This window comes from Ambystoma mexicanum, chromosome 6q (assembly GCF_040938575.1).
Source record: "Ambystoma mexicanum isolate Mex_15411 chromosome 6q, UKY_AmexF1_1, whole genome shotgun sequence".
Taxonomy (NCBI): domain Eukaryota; kingdom Metazoa; phylum Chordata; class Amphibia; order Caudata; family Ambystomatidae; genus Ambystoma; species Ambystoma mexicanum.
The window spans coordinates 1,555,842,831-1,555,865,787 of record NC_090937.1 but is presented as its reverse complement, the minus strand read 5'-3'; positions in this window follow the sequence as shown (position 1 = coordinate 1,555,865,787).

Genomic DNA, 22,957 nt, shown 5'->3' with positions numbered 1-22,957 from the left:
TTCCCCAGCCAACATGTCATCACAATCTAGATCCCTGGTCCCTATGGTCAGCCTCCAAATGCAAAACAGCCACCTGAGTATTGCATCCACCCACTCTGAAATGGCAATTACATGACAGAACACCAATTGCAAGTTTCAAAACAAACACATGTCCCTCACATACACCCAATGGGTGTCAGTGAATCTCAAAACCCATATCATGATATGCATGAAACCAATGAGATGATACTACACATTGAAGTTCGATAAAAAAATATGTATTAAAGGAAACATAAATAGATCCAAAAATAAAGAAACAGAAATGGGAATGTACAGAAATGAAAAGAAGCATGTCCGTGAAAAAAAGCAAAAGCAAAAATCATAATCCAAAGTAATGGTGTCCAAAGTCACTGTCCACAAAAGAAAATCCAATGGGAAATAATAATTGAAAGCCATTGCTCCATGGGTAAATTGTGAAAGTGAAATAAAATCCAACAGTGAACTATGTACAGACGAACAAGCCAGGGTCCATTGTCCCAACCAAAGAAATTAAACCTATCTAACAACACTAACTAATAAAATAAACTATATACACAAATTTGGCCAATGTCCAAAAGGTCCAAAATAAATCCAAAAAAAAAGGAAACCTAACACTAACTACATAACTATTTACATGGGCAGCGGGCTAGTCCAACGGCTCACTGGATGTTGTCATGGGCCAGGGCATCATCGAACTCCTGTTCAATGGCTTGGAGGCGGGCATGTTCCCTGGCCCCGAGGTCTTGCAGGGATAAAGCAGTGTCCAGCTCCAACTCCCTGCGAAGACCCTGGAGGCACTCAGCCCGCCTCAGCGCCCTCCGCATGGAGTTCTCTGCCCTGACCATTGTGAGCCGTTCCTCCTCTGCCCGCTGCCGCTCCGCACCTATCTGCTGGCCCAACCGCTCCCACACGGAAGCCACTCCCATTCCAGGGTTCTCCTGCCCTCCGGCCGATGCCTGCACCCCTGATGTTGATGGCCCCGAGCCATGATGCCTCCCACGTCGAGCCTGCCGCTGCCTCCGACGCAACTGCCTGTGCCAGCACGACGGCATCCAGGCTGATGGAATCCACCGATGCCGTCGTGCACGTGCCCTGCCCGATGATGCTGTCACATCCTCCATCTGCTGGGGTCCAGTTGCTGGTGTGTCCACCCCTGCTGGACCTCCGACTCCCGACTGTGGCAGGGATGGGATCCCCACTGAGCCGGCTGCATTGTTCGGGGCAGGTCCACAGGGGGCGCTGGTGGTATCTGGGCCGGAAGACGGCATGGAGAACGACTGGTGCATAGTCTCCACAGAGGAGGAGAGGGTCGCCAGATTGGCCGACACATGTAGGAAACCCCCGACAATGGCCGTTCCCAACTGGGCCACGTCGGCACGGTGCTCTCCGTGATGACGTGCATGCTCCTCCCGGGAAGCATGCACCTCATCACGAATTACACCTGTGCGCAACGCGACACCAATCAGGACCTTCTCCATACGGCCAGGGGTCCCCTCGTCCGCAGGTGGAGGGGAGTCAGATGACATGGACATCCCCCCTACCTGCGGACGGGCCTGGGATGGGGCATCCCTGCTGGTGCATGGTGGTGCAGTCACAGTGTCAGGGACAGTGACATGCACAGGCCCCTCCACGGCGACCTGTGCTGCTTCCTGCCCCTGGACTGCAACACTTGCACCAGCAGGGATGCCCCCACCAGGCCCCATGTGCGCCTCAGTAGCGGCCTCCTCCTCCTCTGTGGAAACCACCAACCTGGATGGCTCCACCCCGTCTTCCGCCGTTGCAAGCCCCTGTGGGGGCTCACCCACCCCTTCCGCTGCAGCCGTGGGGGCATCCCCGCCGCTTTGCTCCACAGAGCCGTCTCCGCCCTCTTCTTCACGTGGAGCTGTGTAGAGGGAGACATAGAACACAAGCATCAGGGTACTGTACAATGGTCCCCTAGACAGGAAGCAATAGCAGATGAGTGGCACTGTCAAAGATCACTTCCATCATGTCCCTCCACAACACATGTCTCAGTGCAGGTAAAACACATGCGGTAACAGGCATGGCGCATGCTATGGACATTAGCATACATGTCCAAGGGATTCTTGGAACATACAATGTTGTTTTGGAACTCACATGCATCATGGGCCATGCCTATCACATGCACACACTTCACCCTCGTTTCATCCATCTGGCCTCGTACACCACAGACACAGTGGATACAAGGATGAGTAGGCTGCATCAGTGAACCTGAACATTGCGACAGACATGTGTCATGCATCCCTGGCATTCACAAGTCACAGACACACAGGTCAGACACACAGACATGGACAGCATACATGTACATGGCATCAGCACACATCCCTCACCCCCACCCATGTCCAGGAACAGAGACTGGCATGCTTTCATGTGACCATTCCGCATAGGGCAACCCATGTTGCATTTGAACACATGCACCAACCGTGTGGTTCACACATTACTGGTCTCACATGCATGACGTCCCTGCACACACACATGCATACATGGCCTATGTCACACATACAGGCAAGTATCAGACAACCAGCACACTGCGACATGCCCTGTCTCACACAGCAATGCTTGGCCACTTACCGCTCAACTCCAGACGGGTCTGCCTCTCAAGGATCTGGGCGTGGAGCGCTGGGCCTACGCGTTCCAGGACCCTCATCTGGATGGGACTCATGCGGCCCCGGCCCCCCTCCACGAGGCGCCGGGCCTTCAAGTGGGTCCTGGACCTGCAGTCATCCCAGCGCTTCTTGACATGTTGGTAGTCGCGGACTGCCACCCCCTCCGCGTTGATGGCAGTCACGATGTCCGTCCAGATCCGAGTCCGTCCTTCCTTGTTGGCGCGCTTACTTCCGAAGAGGGCATCATACTGCCCCAGGACTTGCTCCACCAGGACACCAACTTCGGTGGCACTGAAGCTGGTGCCCCTCTGCCTCTCTGGCCGGGGGTTGCCAGTGGTGCCAGATGTTTCAGTGCCCGACATGGCAACCCCAGAGGCAGGAGTGGGTGGGCAACTGGGTCCTGGGGCTGGGCTGTGGAGCGATGGTATCCCAGTCGGGAGTCTTCTGTTCCAGCAGGGGTGGACACAGCAAATGGACCCCTGCAGATGGCTGATGTGCAGGCACCAAATGGCAGGGCACGGTGGCAGCAGGCAGGCAGGCAGGCAGGCAGGCAGCAGCAGATGGCTCGTGGGAGGCTGCTCGGGGTTCTGGGGGGCAGTAATTCGCCCTTTTGGGCAGGAGCGTGGTCTTCCGTGTGCTTACGCGTGGCCAGCTTGATACGGAGTGAATTGGCACGTGAAAATCCTGCACGTCTGCGTGTAATTCGAGGAAAGGCCCTTAGCGCGTATGCACGTCAGCACGCATATGCGATTTCATTGGACCAAAGGCCCTTAGCGTGTGAGCACGTCTGTGACGTGACGCGCGCGGGTGTTTCCCTCATTGCACGTGATGACAGAACACACGTGGATTTCCACCAATCGAGAGTGAAAGTTCCCGCGCACCCCGGAACACACGTACCCAGGCTAATCGCGTGTGGAACTTCCCGCGCACCCCAAAACACACGTACCCAGGCCAATCGCTTGTACGCTCACTTCCCTCCGATCACACGCGATGACACTCGGACATGCAGTTTTACCACGTGTGCTCTGTCATCACATGTAATGAGGGAAACACCCGTGCACGCCATGTCACAGACGCGCTCACGCGCTAAGGGCCTTTGGTCCAATGAAATCGCATATGCGTGCTGACATGCATACGCGCTAAGGGCCTTTCCTCGAATTACGCGCAGACATGCAGGATTTTCACATGCCAATTCATTCCGTATCAAGCTACCACGCGTAAGCACACGGAAGACCACGCTCCTGCACAGAAGGCTGAACTACTGCACCCCAGAGCCCCGAGCACGCTCCCAACTGCCATCTGCTGCTGCCTGATTGCCTGCTGCCCACGTGCCCTGCCATTTGCTGCCTGCACATCAGCCAGGGGTGCTGTTGCTGTGACCACCCCTGCTGGAACCGAAGACTCCCGACTGGGATTCCATCGCTCCACAGCCCAGCCCCAGGACCCAGATGCCCACCCACTCCTGCCTCTGGGGTTGTCATGTCGGGGCAAACACCATCTGAGACCACTGACAACCCCCGGCCAGAGAGGCAGAGAGGCACCAGCTTCAGTGCCACCGAAGTTGGTGTCCTGGTGGAGCAAGTCCTGGAGCAGTATGATGCCCTCTTCGGAAGTGCCCGCGCCGACAAGGAAGGACGGACTCGGATCTGGACTGACATCGTGACTGCCATCAACGTGGAGGGGGTGGCAGTCCGCGACTTCCAACATGTCAAGAAACGCTGGGAGGACTTCAGGTCCAGGACCCTGAACAAGGCCCGGCGCCTCTTGAAGGCAGCGGATGCCAAGGGGCGCCGGGGCCACTTGTCGGAAGAACAGATGAGGGTCCTGGAATGCATATCCCCAGCGCTCCACGTCCAGAGCAGGCAGACCCGTCTGGAGTCGAGCGGTAAGTGTACATGCATCCTGATTGTGAGCTGTGCGTGTGGTGATTTTTCAGTAGTGTGCAGGTTGCACATCTGTTTGTATGGGGTCGAGTATGGGTAGGGGTCTACAGGGCCGTGGGGCTAACACATGCAAGGGCTGGAATGTGTGAGACATGGATGGTGCTTGTGTGTGAAGGCTTGCATGCCAAATGCAGTTGTGTGGGCACACATGTTTGGATGAATGTGTATGTAAGTAGATATGTCCGTGATGTCACGCATGTATGTTGTTTTCAGCTGCATGTATCAGCACTGTGTACATGTGCATCTGTGTTTATTTGACAAGGGTGCAACAGTGATGCAACATGGATGCATGTGACAGCGGTATGTGGAAGCCTGATCGGCAGATGTGACATGGATGCCCATCTGAACACTGCGACACTTGGCAGAGGTGTACACATGCATGCAAGTGTGGTGGTGTGTGTACATGTGTGGTGCACTTCCTGTGTTGCATGTGATGTCTGGCTCACCTTTGCCTGCTCATGCTGTTGTATGTGTATGGATGGTGCTGGCAGTTGCGATATGGCTGTGGTATGGCTCATGTGTGCGAGTTGAAATGACATGTGTTGGGGATTGTGATGACATGTCTGAGGTTTGCCAATGCCACTCATGTACAACTGTCATGTGTGTATGTGTCCATTGTACAGTGCCCTGATGCCTGTGTTTTATTTCTCCCTGTCTGCAGCGTCAACTGATGAAGAGGGCGGAGAAGGTGCTGTGGAGCACAGCGGCGGGGATCCCACCGCCAGCCGGAGACGCAAGGCCCTGCTCCCCTCCCATGTTGTCATCTCGTCGGGGAGTGAGGAGTCTGGTGCCGCGTCCCAGGCCGCAGCTGCCGGGGGGAGGTCCAAGAGGGTATATTCGATACAAATCCCACCACTGCCACCAGTGTCAGGCGGAAACCTGTGCAGTTCCCTTTGGGACCACTGCAAAAGATTTAGGACTACTGGTGTACAGCGGTGGGATTTGTATCGAGTATACAGTTTAGAGTGCTTTTCGACACTGTAGGATAACTAACCACAAAACTTTGCACAAAAAGCAACTTTCAAAAAACATTTCTACGATGAAAACTTACAGTCAAGAGTCCTTGTCAGGTGAAAATACTGAGAGTTTGCGAGCTCTCTGTAGGCAAGAGAATCTTTCTGTAAGAGGCAAGAAGTTAGAACTAATCGAGAGATTGCTGGCGAACCAAAGTCTGGGTACTGGTTCAGAGGAACCAAGCTCTCCAGCAAATGTAGATAACAGTAATGGTGTTGATCTAAATCATAATTCTGATGATAGCGATGAAGAGGCTGACGAGGACGGCGAGGCTAACGAAACTGTCTCCCCTGCTCCTCTACCCGCCTTACCAGCTGTGCCTACGGGGCCCATACCAGGTCCCACGAGTAACCCTGCTTATTTTGAACTTGAAAAAATTAAGCTCGAATTAGAGTACAAACGGTTCTTGGCTCAATCTGAACGAAACCAAGAGCTCGAGTTCAGACGGATGAATGCCCAGGCTGAGCAGAAGCAAGCTGAGTTAAGACTCTGGGAAATAGAACTTAATCACGAGTTAGAGATGAAAAAGTTGTCTATGGAAAATGCTTCTCTCTCCTCTGGTTACTCTAGGAGCTCCAGTCCCAAAAGACCCCGGATGCCGAAGGAATTAGGGGGTATGTATGAACCGAGATTGGATGTGTTGGATTGGTTGAAACTGTTTGGATACAATCATGGGCTCCAGGACATCACCGGGAATGCTTTACTTCCCTGGTTGTTCTCTAGGCTCCCTCCTGTTGCGACTGATGTGGTAATGGAGTTGGGGGAGGCGGATAAGACGGATTACGAAAGTGTGAAACTAGCTTTACTAGTTAGATTCGGGAAGACCCCTTCCCAGTATCTTAAGAGGTTTAGAACCCTCAAAAAGCATGATGGTACCCCTTGGGCTATCTGGGTGAGTGAAGGGTTGAAGAACTTAGAGGGATGGATTAAAGGTTACAAAGTGAACACTTATGAGGGTATGAGGAATCTTTTTATGTTGGAGTCTATTTATGATGCCTGTTCTCCTGAGCTCAGACCGCACTTGGCTCATTCGAAGGAATTGGATTCCCGGGAGCTAGCTAAGGCTGCTGACTTATGGGTTGCCAACCGGGCTACTCATAAGGATTCTGGGGCAACTCAGAAAAAGGATGAGGGAAAACAGCCTAAAAAAGACTCAAAAGAGAATTCTAATAACTCACATTCCGAAGAGGGCCCCAAACAAAACCAGAAGGGTAAGCCACAAGGAAAACCACCGCAGAATAGTGTGCCTTCTGGTGCCAAACCGGAAGGAGGTCAGAACAAGCCACCATTCCAGAAAGCATTCGGTAAATGCTTTGTTTGTGGCTCGACTGATCACGTGAAAGGAGATCCCAGATGTAAGGGCAAACCTTCAGGGGTCCAGCTTGTCTCCTTAGCCTTCGCTCCAGAGGAGTAAGTCCAAATGGCAAGTGGAAACTTTCTACTGCTAGCGGACGAACCCATTGGAGTCTCAGCCAGCGTTTCTTTAGTACCTCTGGGGTTGTGGGAACAACAGAATTTAGATGTCTATAATTCTATCCCCGATAATACTAAAGAGTATTATAAGGACAGTGTCCAGGTGAATGGTCAGGAGACTCCTGCCATTAGGGACATTGGGGCCAGCATAACTGTGGTGGATAAATCGTTTTTTCAGGCTGAGGATGTTGCTAAGGCACCCAAACGCCTCACCAAGTTAGCTGGAGGGCCTGTGCAGATGCTTCCCCAATTACCAGTTCTCATCCAGTGTAATGACATGACTGTGAAGATACCTGTCAGCATACAGAGTGAGGTACCAGGACGCGTACTGATGGGTAACGATTTGAAAACTCTCGGAGATGTATCGCATACTCCCAGACCTCCTAGTAAACGGTTACAGGAGCTAACCAGACCTGCAAGAGAGAGGACCATGCGCGGTACTCTCCAGGAGATGATGAAGAAAGAAATCACTCCTGCTCCACTGGAATTGTCGGCCGCTGTCTCCAAGAAATCAGAAGCGAAAGGGAAACCTAAGGCTTCTATCCCAAAACCAGCAGCCAGCATTCCATTGCAGCCCACACGGACATCCCAGCGGTTGTCCAAAGTTACACCCGTAACTCCACCTCCAGCCGAGGCTGAGAGGGAGGTACAACCCTGTGTGGTAGAATTAGACTCTGAGGAAGAGCTAATGGAGGGCCAGGAACTCATTGGAGATCTGGATCCTGTTGACCATCCTGAGCTGCAGTCTTTACTGGCAGAAGGTGGACCCAGCAGGGCAGACTTCAGTAAGGGACAGAGAGAATGTCCAACTCTGGAAGGTCTTCGCCACCAGGCAGAAGCTCAGGCTGAAGGGCAAGAGCCTGGGAAATACAGGTTGCACTGGGAAGATGGCCTCTTCTACAGTGAACCGACCGAGTCTGCACCTGGAGACTACAAACGATTTGTAGTACCCCAAGAGAACAGACCACAGTTCTTGCAGTTAGCCCATGAGATTCCTTTGGCTGGTCACTTGAGTTTCAAGAAGACTAAGGAAAGGCTCTCTCTCTACTTCTATTGGCCGAAGATGGGGGCCGAAGTAGAAAAATACTGCAGGAGCTGCCACACCTGCCAGATCTCTGGTAAGGTTGGCTCCAAGAATGTGGCGCCTTTAGTGCCTCTCCCAGTTGTGGGAGTCCCATTTGAGAGAGTAGGGATTGACATTGTTGGTCCCCTTGATCCTCCAACCTCCTCAGGCAACAGGTTTATACTTGTTGTAGTAGACCATGCTACTAGGTATCCTGAGGCAATTCTTATGAGGACTGTTACAGCTCCGGCTGTGGCTAAGGCCCTCCTTGGTATTTTTACTAGGGTCGGGTTTCCTAAAGAAGTAATCTCTGACAGGGGATCAAACTTTATGTCCAACTACATGAAAGCCATGTGGAAAACCTGTGGAGTTACTGACAAGTTCTCAACAGCTTACCACCCTCAAACCAATGGGTTGGTAGAACGGTTCAACCGAACCATGAAGAGCATGATAGGTGCTTTAGAGGAACCCCTTAAGCGTAAGTGGGACCTTCTACTGCCATGCCTTCTCTTTGCTTATAGAGAAGTCCCTCAGGAGGGCGTAGGTTACTCGCCCTTCGAACTACTCTATGGTCATCCCATCAGAGGTCCATTGGCCCTGATTAAGGAGGGGTTGGAGAGTGCTCCTTCCCCCAAGCCAGTAAGAGTGACTGACTACGTGATAGGTCTCCGGAGGAGAATGTCACACATGATGACGGAAGCAAGCGATAACTTGAAAGCTGGACAAGCATTGGTCAAGCACTGGCACGATCAAAAGGCTAACATGGTTGAGTTCGCTCAAGACCAGCTCCTTCTCGTTATGATCCCAACAAGGCAGAGGGCCTTGCAAGATAAGTGGATGGGACCCTTCCGAGTCGTGGGTAAACTCGGAGAGGTTAACTATCTGGTGGACTTGGGCAATCCCAAGGAGGCTCCGACAGTCTTTCACACCAACCGACTTAAAGCGTATGTCTCACGACCTGATGTAGGAGCGTTGCTTCTAGCGTCATCCGAGGAAGAAGAAGAGAGTGAAGCTCTTCCGGATCTCCTCAGAGGCTTACCTTTAGATGAAAAAGTTGAAGGAGTAAATCTCTCCTCCAATCTGACACCCGAGCAACAAGAAGAGTGCAAATCTATGTTGAATCAGTTTGCCTCTCTGTTCTCGCTTTCACCAGGCTTGACCCCTTGGGGCCAGCACGACATACTCACTGGTGACTTTCTGCCAGTCAAAAGCAGAGGATACCGCATGTCAGAAAACGTACAAACCCACATCAAAGGTGAGGTCAGCAAGATGCTTGATCTCGGGGTAATAGAGCCCTCTACTACTCCATGGTCTAGCCCAGTTGTGTTAGTACCAAAGGCCGGATATAAAGAACATAGATTCTGCGTGGATTATAGAGCTCTTAATGCAGTCACCAAGACTGATGCCCACCCTTTGCCAAGAATTTCTACCCCCGTTGGCTTATACCAGTTTAAGGTAATGCCTTTCGGATTGAAGAATGCACCTGCTACGTTTCAACGGATGGTAAACCAGGTTCTGAATGGGATGGAGGACTTCTGCATGGCATATGACATCACAGTGTTCAGCAATTCCTGGGAAGAACATGTACCCCACCTGAGAGATGTTTTGCAGGCTCTTGGACGAGCCAATCTGACCATAAAAGCGAGCAAATGCCAAATTGGACAGAGTAAGGTAGTCTATCTTGGGCATGAGGTAGGCGGTGGAGAAATAAGGCCTCTGCTCAGTAAAATTGAAGCTGTGCAAAATTGGACCACACCGACTACTGAAACCCAGGTGAGAGCCTTCCTAGGCCTCACTGGGTATTACAGGAATTTCATAGAGAACTATGGGACCAAAGCTTCTCCACTGAATGTCATCTCCTCGCCCAAATTTCCTAAGAAGGTTAGATGGAACGAGGAGTGCAATCAGGCTTTTGAAAACCTGAAAAAGGCTCTTTGCCAAGCCCCAGTACTCAGAGCTCCTGATTACCGCCAACACTTCATTGTGCAGACAGATGCTTCAAATGTAGGAATAGGTGCCGTACTCAGTCAACTGGATGGGAAAGGTAGGGAGCACCCCGTTTGCTTCATCAGCCGCAAGCTGAAGGATCCTGAAACAAGGTGGGCAACAATCGAAAGAGAGTGCTTTGCTATCGTGTGGGCTCTGAAGAAGTTTAGGCCATACTTGTATGGTTCTACTTTTGTCATTCAGACTGACCACCAACCCTTGAGATGGTTAATGCAAATGAAAGGGGAATACCCAAAACTATTGAGATGGTCGATCTGCCTGCAAGGGTTTGATTTCACCATTGAGCACAGGTCAGGATGTCACCACCAACATGCTGATGGTCTCTAGAGGTATGAGATTCATCCAGGAGTGGATTAAATCCTCCTGTCCCTTCCTGTCCCTTAGACTGGGGGGGGCGAGTGTTAGGGAGAATTCTCTGTTTAGGCTGAATTTCCTAACCTAGTGAGTCCCCCAGCAGCTTTGCTGGATTTCGGGAGTTTTTTTTTTTTCCATCCTGCCAAGAGTGAGACTCTTTTCCTCCCACTCTTGGACATGTATGTGTGTAATTCCTTTGAATGTCAATGTGCTCTATGGGCTATGGGGTCTTTTACTTCATAGGGTCTCATATGTTTTTCTATGTGTGTTACACCGCACCCTATGTGCCATAGCACTGGGGCGTCCTAGCGGACCTCCACCATAGACTCCATACCCGGGGACTGACTACTGTCTCCCCGGGCATGTAAAGTCACCATTGGCTTTACTAGACCTAAATTTACTAACAGAACTAGTACAAACCATCTTATTGTGGACGTACTAGTAGGGGTAATTTGATTACTCCTGGATCTTTTACTCGAGGGGGTACTGTCCCGTCTCCCCTCGTCGAGTTTTGGCTGGTGGCAGTGGAAACTACTTGTTATGTTCGACCCCGAACCTACCCCTATGGGATTCGTCCCATTGTTGGAGATTGATACTTTTCCTCGTTAATCTCTAACGTACCACCGGTTTACTTATCGTAAATAAGTTTATCGGATGGTATTTTCTGCCACAACTCGGTTTTTAAAATGGCGTCTGTGTTCGTCTCTGTGACTCCTAAACCAAAGGTTGAGCCCTTTGTTCCACTTTTGGCGGGCTCTGTACAGAGACCCTCCAAAGTGGTGCCATTCTGTCTGGGTTACCCCAGGGGTATAGGAGGGGGTTTAGGCACCCTCAACCGAGTTGCCTTGCCATCTCCGGTCACACTCTGAAGTGATTGGCCCCAGTGGTGAGCCTTCCCGCTCACCACTTAGCATGTGTTGATTGACAGCTAGGCTGAATGAATGGGGGTTTTCTGCATAAAAGCATGGCTTTTGGGACTGGATCTTCAGAAGTCGCCACAGGACCTAAGAATCCGACAAGGGTAACGCTGAGCCGACCTGCAACAACGACACCTCTGGTGGAGCCCTGCTGAGCCGACTCACCACTTCCCGACGACAGAGGAGATCTCCCTGCCGGAGAGTCTCTTCCCCTGACTGGTGGGAACAACCAGTCCCCTTTGCTTTTTATTCGCCTCAGGACGCAGTGGTCGAATTGCCCATGCAGCGCACCTCGGCAACCGGATAGCCACTACCCCTGTACCGCGACCAAAAGGTGTTGCCTTGTGACGGAGCACTCCGCGGCTGGTCTCTTCCCTGGTGGTGCACCGGACTTCACTTTTCTTCGACGACGAGAACCTCTCTACTATGCTGGCCCCAATGTCCCTAAGACCCGACGTGCATCCACCACCAGGAACAACTGCCCCCGCCGGAGCTGCCCTCCACAACAAGGTACCGTGTCCGCCTGGCTTCCCTTTCGATCGGTTCGAGTGAGGTGTCTTAATCCTCTCCTTTCCGTTGGGTCGCCTCCAAGCTTTTCTCATTTATTGTTCTGAACTGGTTCAATCTGCCGATAACAATTTGCTACAAAGACTTGAATGCATCTCCACTAGAGACTTTTTGGGACATATCGCCTTGCCTCTCTCCGAGTGGGCCTGGCCTCTGAACTTTATGATCTATTGTGGTTCTTGCCTTCTTACCGTACATTTTGCCCGTGAAGTATTGAACTGTGTTGATTTCGTAACCTGCCTATCTTTTTCTCTCCCGTCCTAACTAATATTAGAGTGCCATCTAGGTTGAGGTATACACCTCTGTCTGTAAATAAGTGGTGCCGGTAGAACCTAGACTTGTCGAAATATTGCTAGGTGGATTGATCGTTTCTTCTTCGTAGAGTAATTGTGTTTGATTTGTTTGCCGTGAAAGTGCCATAGTGTTTTTCATAGATGTTTCGTTATAAATAAATACCTTAATATCTTTACACTAAGCCTCGTTTCGTGTTTGCTTGTCTTGCTGGGAAGAATTGCCCTATTTTGTATACTCCACATACTGCTCAACTCTTCTTGAGGGAGGTCTGACTGCTCAGCTACAGCTACCAAGTGAATCTGTGTGGTACAGACTGCTACCAAGTGGGTTCACCGCCAAACACCTGTAGTCCTAAATCTTTTGCAGTGGTCCCAGAGAGAACTGCACAGGTTTCCGCCTAACACTCGGCAGCAGAAGGGGCAGCTGGGACCCCACAGGGCCCAATGGGGGAAGATGGCACAGAGTCATCCAGGTTGGTGGGGGGTTTGGTGGAGGAGGAGGCCGTGCAAGCAACAGAGATGGGGTCTGGAGGTGGTGATCCCACTGGTGCCAGTGGTGCAGTGCAGGACCAGGGACAGGAGGCAGCACAGGCCGCCGCGGAGGTGCCTGTGTGCAATCCTGTCCCTGATCCTGTCCCTGCATCATCTTGCACCAGCAGGGATGCCTACGTCCAGACCCGTTTTCAGGCAGGGGATGAGCTCACGACAACTGGCCTTCCTCTGCCTGCGGACGTGGCTATCCGGGTCCGGGTTGAGCCTGTTCTGACTGGTGTGGCGTTGCGTCAACGGACCATGCGAGGTGACCTGCAGTCTTTTCATGAGGAGACTGCACGTCATCTCGAATGGCTCGTTGACCACGTCAGCCTGCTGGGACAGGTCACCCAGGCCGGATTCCTCCGTATGATGGGGCTTGCTACGACCCCCTCCTCAACTGAACCCCCTACGCACCAGTCGTCCGTGCCATCTTCCCACCCATCAGTCACCTGGGTGCCCTGTGGAGCTGCCTCTGATGGTGCGGCCAGGCTGGTGGAGGAGGCATCCCTGCCACAGTCGGGAGTCAGACGTCCAGCAGGGGTGGCCACATCAACGACTGCACCCCAGCCGGCGGAGGATGTACAGGCAGCAGGAGGCAGTGCACAGGCAGAGGCACAGCAGCAACGTGGTGGGAGCCATGAAGGCTCGGGGCCTTCAACATCAGAGGGGCAGACATCAGCCGGAGGGCAGCAGGACCCAGGACAGAGAGTGTCTTCCGTGTGGCAGCGGTTGGGCCACGCCATAGATGCGGAGCGGCAGCAGGCGGAAGAGGCACGGCTCACAATGGTCAGGGCGGAGAACTCCATGCGGAGGGCCCTGAGGTGGGCCGAGTGCCTCGAGGCAATCCGCAGGGGTTTGGAGGTGGACACGTCGACGGCCCTGCAGACCCTCGGGGCCATGGAGGAGGACCGCCTCCGGGACATTGAGCAGGAGTTCGATGATGCCCTGGCCCGGGACAACCAAAAGTGAGCCGTCAAACTAGCCCACTGCCCTTGTACATAGTTATGTAGGTAGTGTTAGGTTTCCTTTTTTTTTGGATTTATTTTGGACCTTTTGGACATTGGCCACATTTTTGTATATAGTTTATTTTATTAGTTAGTGTAGTTAGATAGGTTTAATTTCTTTTGTTGGGATAATGGACCCTGGCTTGTTCGTTTTTGATTCTATTTATGTTTCCTTTAATACATATTTTTTTAGTGAACTTCAATGTGTAGTATCTCATTGGTTTCATGCATATCATGATAAGGGTTTTGAGATTCACTGACACCCATTGGGTGCATGTGAGGGAAATGTGTTTGTTTCGGAACTTGCAATTGGTGTTCTGTCATGTAATTGCCAATTATGAGTGGGTGGATGCAATACTCGGGTGGGTGTTTTGCATTTGGAGGCTGACCATAGGGACCAGGGATCTAGATTGTGATGACATGTTGGCTGGGGAACATGAGTTGGACATGAGTGGGGGCCTGCTGGCAGGTGCCCCACAGTGCTGGGGGGTGAGGGGGGTGGGAGACATGGGTGGGGGCCTGGTGGAGGGTGACCCTGCACTGCTGGGGGGTGGGGATGGTGGGAGATATGGGTGGGGGCCTGGTGGAGGGTGACCCTGCACTGCTGGGGGGTGGGGGTGGTGGGAGACATGGGTGGGGGCCTGCTGGCCGGTGCCCCACAGTGCTGGGTGGTGGGGGGGTGAGAGACATGGGTGGGGGCCTGGTGGAGGGTGACCCTGCACTGCTGGGGGGTGGGGGTGGTGGGGAACATGAGTTGGACATGGGTGGGGGCCTGGTGGAGGGTGACCCTGCACTGCTGGGGGGTGGGGGTGGTGGGAGACATGGGTGGGGGCCTGCTGGCAGGTGCCTCACAGTGCTGGGTGGTGGGAGACATGGGTGGGGGCCTGCTGGCAGGTGCCCCACAGTGCTGGGGGGTGGAGGGGTGGGAGACATGGGTGGGGGCCTGGTGGAGGGTGACCCTGCACTGCCGGGGGGTGGGGGTGGTGGGAGACATGGGTGGGGGCCTGCTGGCAGGTGCCCCACAGTGCTGGGGGGTGGGGGTGGTGGGAGACATGGGTGGGGGCCTGGTGGAGGGTGACCCTGCACTGCTGGGGGGTGGGGGTGGTGGGAGACATGGGTGGGGGCCTGGTGGAGGGTGACCCTGCACTGCTGGGGGGTGGGGGTGGTGGGAGACATGGGTTGGGGAATGCTGGCAGGTGCCCCACAGTGCTGGGGGGTGGGGGTGGTGGGAGACATGGGTGGGGGCCTGGTGGAGGGTGCCCCTGGTGGCTGGGGGTGCAGGGGGACATGCGCTGGTGGTCAGTGGTGCAAGTTGACATGTGGGTTGGCTGGGGAGCATGGCCATGGTGGATGGGGTGCATGCAGGACATGTTCCGGGTAGGCCCCTGTGGTGTGAGCCACCTGCAGGGGCCATGGAGGGTGTAGAGGGAACACCTGGGAGGACCCACACGTGCAATTCACGTGTGGTGCTCCCCGCGCACCCCTGTAATACACGTACCCTGATGGAATCGCGTGTGGAACTTCCCGCGCACCCCTGGAATACACGTACCCTGCTGATGTTGCGTGTGATACTTCCCCCGCACCCCAAAATACACGTACCCTGATGAGATCGCGTGTGGAACTTCCCGCGCACCCCTGTCATACACGTACCCTGATGGAATCGCGTGTGGAACTTCCCGCGCACCCCTGGAATACACGTACCCTGCTGATGTCGCGTGTGACACTTCCCCCGCACCTCGAAATACACGTACCCTGATGAAATCGCGTGGGGTACTTCCCGCACACCCCTGAAATACACGTACCCTGCGTAAATCGCGTGTGGAACTTCCCGCGCACCCCTGAAATACGCGTACCCTGCTCGCACGGGGCCAATCGCGTGCGGAACTTCCCGCGCACCCCTGAAATACACGTACCCTGCTGAAATCGCGTGTGGAACTTCCCGCGCACCCCTGTCATACACGTACCCTGATGGAATCCTGTGTGGAACTTCCCACGCACTCCTGGAATACACGTACCCTGCTGATGTCGCGTGTGACACTTTCCCCGCACCCCGAAATACACGTACCCTGATGAAATCGCGTGGGGTACTTCCTGCGCACCCCTGAAATACACGTTCACTGCTGAAATCGCGTGTGGAACTTCCCGCGCACCCCTGAAATACACATACCCTGCGGAAATCGCGGGTGGAACTTCCCGCGCACCCCTGAAATATGCGTACCCTGCTCGCACGGGGCCAATCGCGTGCGGAACTTCCCGCGCACCCCTGAAATACACGTACCCTGCTGAAATCGCGTGTGGAACTTCCTGCGCACCCCTGAAATACACGTACCCTGCGGAAATCGCGTGCGGAACTTCCCGCGCACCCCTGAAATACACGTACCCTGCGGAAATCGCGTGTGGAACTTCCGGCGCACCCCTGAAATACGCGTACTCTGCTCGCACGGGGACAATCGCGTGTGGAACTTCCCGTGCACCCCTGAAATACACGTACCCTGCTGAAATCACGTGTGGAACTTCCCGCGCACCCCTGAAATACACGTACCCTGCGGAAATCGCGTGTGGAAATTCCCGCACACCCCTGAAATACGCGTACCCTGCTCACACGGAGCCAATCGCGTGAGGTACTTCCCGCGCACCCCAGTGATACACGTAGCCCGCTTGCCGTGCTGGTACAGGGTTAGCGCAGCCCTTTGCGCTGGATTTGGGATTTTGATGGCTTTTCCCTGCGCGAGAGGCGTTCTTGGGGGCGTAACTGGCGCTGCTGCAGGGTCACTGCGCCACTGTGCGCCACGGCTGGTTTTGGTGGCTGGAATCCATGAATACGCTGTGCGCGGAAATGGATTTTAGCGCACGCGGCTGGCGCAGGGTTTGCACACGCACACTGTGCGCCAGCCGCGTGCGCCACTTGTGCGCTGTATTCTATGAATTACATTAGTGTTTCTTCATTTACTCAGAAGCAGTATCAATGAAAAATATGCCACTTCAAACTTCCCATGTGTTACACCCCGACCTTTGCCGCATCACACTCCCCGGTGTCTGCCCCGTGCCTCTTCAGTCTCCCGCGTTAACAAGGACAGTTTTCACATTTAGCTAGTATCTAAAGTCTCTTCTGCTTTATAGGTTGCTCCATGTCCTTTTTTGTGGCTTAAGGGGAACTCACTCAGGTACTCTATTAAGGGTAATAGTCTTGGGGAAAGCCAGGGTTGAATCCGATAGAATATTCATCTCTTTTCTTTACAGCTGGGTCCGTGGCGGTGTGTTCTGCCCGCTCTTTTTATTGATCGGTCCCCTTGTCTGTATAGTTCAGCAGGTGGTCATATCAGTTTAAAGAGTTCATTCCCTCACAGAGAGGAGGCTCGGATGGAGGCTCCAACCCGAGCGCTTCAAGCAAATTCCCAGCACAAGAGGACCGTTCTGTTTTTACACACTCTCCATACCGGTGAGTAACACCAAGTTAATTTTGTCCTTAACCGTGACACCAACTTTCAAATCTCTCGGAATCAAGGGAAAGCCCAAATCAAATTTTCATTAATAACTTCTGTTATGTTTATCACACAACAATCGTTTTGGCATGGTTCAAAGAGGGTTACTGTCACCTTTAATAAAAGTCTGGAATGATCGTTGTGGCATATACGCTGCCCTTTTAATGCAATGATATGTATTATTCCATTAACTAAACCAGCCTTTCCTTTGTTCTCTTAAGTTGCAATTCCCCTTAAGCATGTGATCAGCCAGAGGCTGGTGCATGGTTATCTTCACCTGTCCCTTCTTGGCCTTTTAATCGCCCCGGCTGCAACTCTAATGTACATTTTATGGGAGCTGTGACCTCATGTAATGTATTCTGAAAGAACAGCCATGGCTTTATCTATTTCCACCGTGGTTTAAATCTAAGCAGTATATGCCTTTATATTTTTTTAAGCATTGGACCTGATTGATGGTTGACAACCAGACCTCCTTCTCCAGGACCAGCAGGGGAAAGGTCTTGGAGGTTAAGTTTCATTTTATGGAGAAATGACCGGTTGCATGTAAAAAGAAATTGCTTTAAAACTCACACACAATGCATTTTACATGACATTTTATAAGGCACCTGGGCCTTATATCCATGTGTAATGTACTTCTTTAATCTCACAGTCGCAAAAGACATGAGTATCACTTCTGGATTGTCCCTGTGTATAGAGCAGTTATATGAGAAAAGCTTGTTCAAACTCTGAAAGTCTAGTAGGCACCTCTCACTGCATACTGTCATTTGGATGAAGAAAAACAAAAAGGAAGTTCTTTAATTTCTTATAAATGCAAGAAGAAAGTTTCAATTAAGATTTCGGCATCAGAGTATCATGTTGCATAACGATATTGTACATGCTGCTATTTGTCTCCTTAAGTAGAAAGTGCAGCTCTCCATGTATTAAGTAAAACAGCATTGTCAGCCACATGTCATTCTTTTGCTTGCTGAAATGCACTGTGCATATCTTCGGACTTCCTTATTTTGAATTTCACAGCATTTGTCTCCTTCATTTGAGATTTAGGCATGTCTTTAGTCAATAGGCCTCATGTCCGACATCACCATTTCTGTGACGGCTTTAGACTTCAATGGGACTTTACAAATCACTCTGGCCTCTTTATTTCTGGCATTCAGGGGCTATATTTCACCCCAGATATTTTAGTGTGAAGTGAGACAGAAGAAAAATGTAGAAAAGACTCTGTCAACCCTATGACGATAGTTGCAGTAAAAGGGTACAAACTAGACAAAGGAAAATTACAGTATTGTCAAGAAGAAGTATTATACATAGTACAGTTAATCTTGCATGAAGGGAAAAGAGTGACACCTGAAAGAGCAGAAGCCAAAATAATATGATATGATAAGTAATTTATAACGCACCTGTACACAAGTGTTTCTAGGTGTGATATGATCACCATACAGCCAAACATGTTGAAAGAAATGCAACAATTTTTAGGTCTATGCAATTATTGCAGGGCCTCGGTCTTTGACTACGGTACACATATTCAACCACTTTTAAAAGCGCTTGACGAGGCACAGGTGGCTAAAACTAAAATAGTGTGGACAGAAGACATGACTGAAGGTTTTAATGAATTAAAAAACACAATTAGTACAGCTCCTCTATTATTCCAAATTACAGCGAAGCAAAGCATTTTACTTATTTTCCCATTCAAATGGAGAAGTCATGACAGCAGTCCTTACACAGAAAATTACATTAGGACATGGTCATAAACCATTAGCTTATTACAGTGGATTTTAGACCACTAATCCAATCCCAATCCTCAATAGGTTTTACAGTTTGCCACATAGGATGATGTCATAGATGACGCATCTAGCATTAAATACACGAAAAGACAGTGTGATCCTGCATAAGTGGATTTGATGAGTGTTTATTCACCCTGCTTTACTTCTTTGAGATGAAAGCAATATTTTACCATCTCCTTTGAGTATGTCCGTTTTTTGGTCTGGGACATTTTATTGGTCATTTCATCTAGCACAGAGAAGCTTCAAAGTGCAGACCACAGTTACAACATCCTAAAATAGTCCAACTGTATTAAAATAGACTATTGAGCATCAACTTACCACCAGAATATTCTACACTTAAAATCCTAAATATTGTAAAAGCTAAAAGGAATTCATTACATTTATCAAATACTAATTCCATCAGAGCCCATCTGCCTCTCTCTATAATTCAATCAAATTTAAATTACATACAAATCTCAGACTTTCTATTATCATTGAGAGAGAAAAGCCACAGATGCTCCTTTGCCAGAGAGTCTTTTCGTAACATAATCTATAATCTATGAAGGCCTTTTACAAAATGCATTTTTCTCTTTCCATTCAAGTACAAACATTGAAAAAGTATGCTTTTAAGCTTTTACCCACTCAGTGGATTTATAGATTTTGCATACAGCACTGACAGAGTCATCTTTGCACGTATCCTTTAAAATGTCCTGCTTTGCGATCAGATTCAATCTTAGCTGTAGGAACTGAAACCTTCAGTGCATATTAGGAAATCTTTCTAGATATGGGGGTAAACAGAGAACCTGTGGCTTCAAATTCAAAATGCACTCAACCTCCTGTGTCAAAAGTGATGTGGTTCAGGATCCAATGATCACACTAATATTGATCTGAGTAAGTGTGAGTATTATTTATTACCAATTAGGGCATACTGTGAAATAATCTTTCTTCAACTCAAGAATGCTCACCTAAACATATTACTGACAATTAACTGTGAGCCGACATATGTTTTGAGAAATAGATCTCTTCTTCGGGGCTCCAACAAATGTACACAAGGTCAACAAATAAAGCTTTTGAATATCGGTCTATCAGTGTTCTTAGTAGCAAGTGTGCTCGATTTGCAATTTCTAAAGAACAACATGCTGACAGTTATGTCCCTGCAATTTTGAATCATTGGTTAAGAACTGTTGCCAGAATTATGATTTTCTCCATATGCGAGAAGATCTCCAAAAACAGATTTTATGCGTAGTAGATCATAGTACCTGCTGTATATTAATAATCACATGTTGTGCAGTAAAGGAATGCAGCCATGACCACGTGTTTTGTTGTGTGGCTGGAAAAATTGACATTTAGCTAAGTTTAATAAACTTCTCGTATCTCAGCTTGCACGCTTGATAATGTTGAGGATGATGTTATGGTAAACCGGTTTCCTGGTGTGGACGTTGATCAAACAGCCCTGTTTTTTATGCTCTAAGGACAGATGTTGATAAAATGTATATTTCCTCTGTGTCTCACTTGTGGAAATCCAATCCCACTCCCATAGTTTCACATTAACCACATCAAGTGTTTGAATGAATGTTTCAGTATTACAATTTATACATTTTAAAATGGTATCACATTTATCACTCCAAGAGTTAAAAGAAACATTTTCTTTGTTTGTAAGTAAGGAGCATAAAACCACAAATAAAAAATCAGATGGAGGAGATAAAATGTTCCTATGTGGCAAAGGAATACTCCACATTAGTCTTACTTTTAGGGAAATGAGGACCAACTCAAAACTTGTGAATGCCCTTGGTACACAGTTGGATAGCTACAAAACACTTCTCCATAAGCGTGGCATCCAATTCCTCCCAATCAAACCAAAATATCATCTCTAGGCCATATATGTTTTTTGGAATCAGCTTTGCAGAATAATACTTTGACTGGCGCAATGGAGAATTGACTGAACCTGGCTAAAATATTCTGCATTAATGGTTTGAATTCCTCAATTTTTTTAATTAGTATACATTATTAAGGCAGATTTATTGGGTTTTGAAAAAAGAATGGAATTCCCAGATAAACAAAGTGATCCATTACCTCCTATGGCATCTTACACCGGTGGCATTGGCATTTAAACTTAGTTGCTCTCCTTAAGTTCGAGAATCTCTGTACTTCCGTCATATTCTATTAATTATTAGGTCATTTGTTTCCGCACACACCTTTAGGCCCTTCAACAACCTCTGTCGCCCAATTACTGTGCAGTCCAATAACATCACATTGTTTGTGTAAGCCACCACTTCAAGTGGAATGCACCTAATCTTGACGACATCAAACCATAGTTTTCTGAAAAGTCACCAATATCGGAGATGTGAATGTTAAATAAACAAGGTGCCAAGATGCATCCCTGTAATAGTCCCCTCAACGTGTTGATCCCTTTAGACAGAGAACTCAATTGATTCAATCAAACTCTTAGAGTCGTCTTTATATGCAAATAGATCAGTATATTAAGGATGCAATCTGGGAGACCCCACCTCACAAGTTACCCCAATGTTTCTCTTGATTTATAACATCAAAAGCTGAGGTTAAGTCAACAGCATAGAACGATGGCTGAAGCTTTCCTCCTACAGGTCTTCTCTTGGAGAAGATTTAAAATTAAACCATTCAAGGAAGTGCCCACAGACTTTCTAAAACTGTCTGGCAAACATTTAAATGGCCAGTCTCAATGGACCATTTTTCAATTTCCTTTAAGATTAGGGTGCTGAAGACTTTTTGTTGAGGTTCGGAATCACACCTCCTCTAATGTACATCCCATCGTCTTTTCTGTCTGGCCCCATCCCAGGCTGTCCTGAATGAGCCCAACTCATCATTCACCATTGCCGATAGCTTGTCCATCAGGAACATATTTTTAAGCTTTTGCAACCAATCATTCTTGTTTGGGACTGTTACGCTCTTCCATTTCTGGGCCAGTGACACCCTCCCTGCCCAAAGCATTGTCTCCCACATTCTATGGTAACTGTACATTTCGGAATCTTTCGGTGGAATCCCCAATAACATTTGCAGAGGGTCGAGTGGGAGTGACTCCCCTACAATTTCCGCCATCCACCCCAGTAGGTGTTTGGATTTGTGGGCAATGCAATGCAATGCCACCACGTGTGTTCTCCCGAATCAACCTGGCTGCACCCCCTCGGGCACAGTGACGATGCCCCCGCAAACATTGTAGAGATCTTGAGGGGGTCTCTGTGCCACCCCTGGAGTATTTTGAAATTGTGTTCCATATTGGCTGTGAAGAGATTCCCATGGAACGCTATCTTATATATCTTTCCTCACGCCTCTTCTGTAAGTTCCTCCACCGCTAGCTCATTCCAATACTGTTTAAACCCCTGCCTATTCTTCTTGTCACTGACGTTCATAACGTTGCAAAGTTTGGACACTATGGACCTCATTACACAGATGGCGGTGGACCAAGGTGCTATTAGCACCTTGGTCCATGCCGGGAAAATACCGGCACCGCCTTGGTGGAAAGGGGAATTACCGCCCTATTCCAAGGTTGGTGGGGCGGTAATTCCCCCTTCCCCGATCCCATTTTTGCCCCATAGAGCTCTATGGGAATGGGGAAGGCGCTAATTATGGTATCGCAAATTGCGGTACCGTAATTAGCTCCCTGGACGCTTTGCAGGTTGGTTTTTAACGCCTGTAAATAGCAGGAGTTAAATTCCCCAACCCGCAAAGGGACCTCGTAGTAAGGCGGTAAGGGTTTACCGGTACCTGTAAAATACCGGTACCGGTAAACCCTTACCGCCTACCGTGTAATGAGGCCCTATGCCTTTCCGAGTATTGCTGAGTCTAGTGTTTTCTCAAACGGGGTAAGTGGCCGCCTCAATTTCTCGCCCCATTTGTGATCGGTCAGGAGTACTTTCAGTCCGAGTTACTC